Consider the following 2,930-nt stretch of genomic DNA (forward strand, 5'->3'; position numbering starts at 1 on the left):
ACACTAGCCTTACAGTTTCTTATATTCAGTTTCACTGGCCTTCACTTCTGCTGTATTTCAGCTACTCACACAGAGATCTAGCTATCACCTAAGATCAGGAAACTTAACTTCATATTAAAAATAATATATCAATATTCTACTTTATGACCACAATCTTTTCTCCCAGCCTCCTTCTACTACATTTGTTCTTTGATTGGAAGGGGGGGATATAAAAAAATTATGATGTATTATGTACATGTACCAACTTCCCATGATGAATGTAATCATTATGGGATTTGTACCAATAAAAATCTAAAATAATAAAAAGTTACTGAACATTCCAAAAAAGAAATCACAAAATCTTCAAGTCTAAAATAACTAATCACCCAGTTTCCTGTTTCAGTTAATATTACCACCATTCTCCTACTAATCCAAGCCAAAACCTAAGCTTCACACTAGTCTTCTCAATTTCTCAGCTGGTACAACCAACCTCACTGATTTTCTCAGATTCATTTTTTCTCTTCATTTCTAGAACCACTTTAAAAATGTTACTCCAACTATATATGATCATTTTTTTAGCGACTAAAACAAAAATCACCAATTTGAATTAATTTTCAAAGACTTATGCATACAAAGTTCACCATGATATGGCTTCTGTTATTTTCGGCCCCACAATTTACCACATACAGCTTTACTGTCATATTCTCAGCAGTCCCAACTGCTATGGTTCTTTATGGAAGCCATTCTTTTTCTTACACTTCTTTTGTTCAAGATGTTTTCTGTTTGAAGCACACCTTCTACTCATCTTTGCCTAGTTTTCTCTTACTGACCATTTAAATATCTGGGTCAGATATCATCTCTTCTCCTAAAGCCTTCCTTCTAGACTAGTCTAGGGAGTCCTCACTTTTGGACAACTACAGTATCATACGGGCAGTTCCTACCTTTTATTCCAAGATGACTTATTTAAACATCTAATTTGCTAGTTTCATGAGGAATGGAAATGTCCTTTACTCATCTGTATATACTCAACTAAGCACAGCACATAGCATAATGCCTGAAAAATAGCAGGTATATAAGTGTAAAGATTAGAATGTGCTAAATTTAAATTTTCAATGGAATGTGCACACCAGTGCTCTCTCACAGAAGCACTGACCTACAACTCCAAGTCCTTTGAAGTGTTCAGAGCCTTTTCTGGACCTGTACAGTTCTGTACAGAATGGTGCTATACAAATATTTTACCCAACTTACATAAAGGGGAAATACCACTGCACAAACATACCAGAAATCAAAACTTGGCATATATATACTACAAACTTCAAGAACTAATTTTTACAAATGAAGACACAAGAAGAAATATAACCAATTCCAACTCCTGTTATGTGCTTGCCTAGGTTATAAAAACAGTAAAACTTTTCTAAGAATTTAAATAGAGACCCAGATATAAGAGTTTAGCATTTTATCTATGAGGCCATCACATCTCTACTGAGCTTAAGAAATCACTAATCTACAAGGTTGCCTAGGCAGGAGTTTATAAGTTGGAAAAGATTCCTTTAAAAACTTTAATCCTCTGTACCACTAAGGCTAAGTTAAAAAAAAAAAAAAGCAAGCAAAAACTAATGCTGTTAAGTGAGCAACAAAAAGTGTTCTTTTTCATAGTAATTTGGGGCCTTCTGCTGGCAGTTAGCAACACAGCAAAGAATTCGGTGTAATAAAGCATTTCCCTCTCCAACCAAATATTAAATTGCAGTTTGGCATCAAAGTAGGTCTCAATCCTTTTCAGAGTAAAAATAATAAGCTATTTTATTTGCATAGCACATTGTATTTATAAACGTTTTTATATACATTGGTTCATTTGATAAAATGTTCAGACATTTTTAAAAGGAGAGAAGACCTGAAATTTTTTCACAAAATAAGATCTTTTAGCTCATATGAACAGACACTACTAAGAACTTTTTTTTTTCCTTCAAGTTGAAACACAGCACAGAAATGAGGAAGGCAGAGTACTTATTTAAGTGGATCCATCTTTGAGGCCAAGAGCTTCCTTCCCCGAGAAACAAAGTTTTGCCCCCATGTTCACACTAAGAAGCTCTTCTTTAACTACAGGAGAAATGGAAAAACTAAAGCTCAGAGGCGATCAGAGTCCACAGCCTAACAGAAAAGACTGAAAGGAGTGAAATTAGTGAAGACAAGACTCAGATATCTTAACAGCTGGCCAAAAATTAGGTAAGTTGGAGGTAAGTTGGGGGACAGCTGTTTCCTTCAACCTATAAGCAAATTTGTTGAAAAGAATGGTTTTCCTTCCCACTGTTGGAAGAGCTGTCCAAATAGGTTCATCAAATTATTAGGGTGCTATTTGGGATTCTCAAAAACACTCTAGCATGGGATGGGGAATAGGGGCTCTGGATGAGTTTAAATTCTCTCCTGGTCTGGAGATGTCCTGGAGTTCAACCACCTCCTAGGAACCCTTCCATTAGCGGTGCCCACGTGTCCAGTTCTCCCGGACTGCTCCTCACTTCGGTGCCTGCTACTCCCCGCCCGAGGCTAGGTTTGAAACCTGCTCTACCCGCCCGTTTCTGCTGGGGCTCCAGGCAGGGGCAGGTGGCACACGTGAGTTCTCCCAGTCCCGATGACTGCTGCTGACAGCTCCAGGCCCCGGCGTCCGCGACCCTCGGTCCTCACCGGCATTTTGTCACCTCTCGCGTCCGAGCGCACCCACTGACCCCGCGCAGACCCCCGCCCTGGGCCGGATGAAACCTGCTCTACCCGCCCGTTTCTGCTGGGGCTCCAGGCAGGGGCAGGTGGCACACGTGAGTTCTCCCAGTCCCGATGACTGCTGCTGACAGCTCCAGGCCCCGGCGTCCGCGACCCTCGGTCCTCACCGGCATTTTGTCACCTCTCGCGTCCGAGCGCACCCACTGACCCCGCGCAGACCCCCGCCCTGGGCCGGAGAG

The 2,930-nt window shown here is 40.8% G+C and overlaps 1 protein-coding gene and 1 long non-coding RNA gene across 3 annotated transcripts in view; one reads left to right on the plus strand and one right to left on the minus strand.

Moving 5' to 3' along the window:
- Scmh1 (Scm polycomb group protein homolog 1) overlaps positions 1 to 2,676 on the minus strand; it is a 167,560-nt gene extending 164,884 nt beyond the window's left edge. For both annotated transcript variants that reach the window (XM_019207741.2, XM_010625942.3), the window contains exon 1: positions 2,659 to 2,676. The gene's annotated coding sequence lies outside the window, so the exon portion shown is untranslated. The remainder of the gene's footprint in view (positions 1 to 2,658) is intronic.
- A 58-nt stretch (positions 2,677 to 2,734) lies between these two features.
- LOC117287365 overlaps positions 2,735 to 2,930 on the plus strand; it is a 4,420-nt gene continuing 4,224 nt past the window's right edge. Inside the window, exon 1 of the long non-coding RNA XR_004518677.1 lies at positions 2,735 to 2,786. This is a non-coding gene — a long non-coding RNA (uncharacterized LOC117287365). The remainder of the gene's footprint in view (positions 2,787 to 2,930) is intronic.

Source organism: Fukomys damarensis, unplaced genomic scaffold (genome assembly GCF_012274545.1).
Source record: "Fukomys damarensis isolate Sample0158 unplaced genomic scaffold, DMR_v1.0_HiC HiC_scaffold_23, whole genome shotgun sequence".
Taxonomy (NCBI): Eukaryota; Metazoa; Chordata; class Mammalia; order Rodentia; family Bathyergidae; genus Fukomys; species Fukomys damarensis.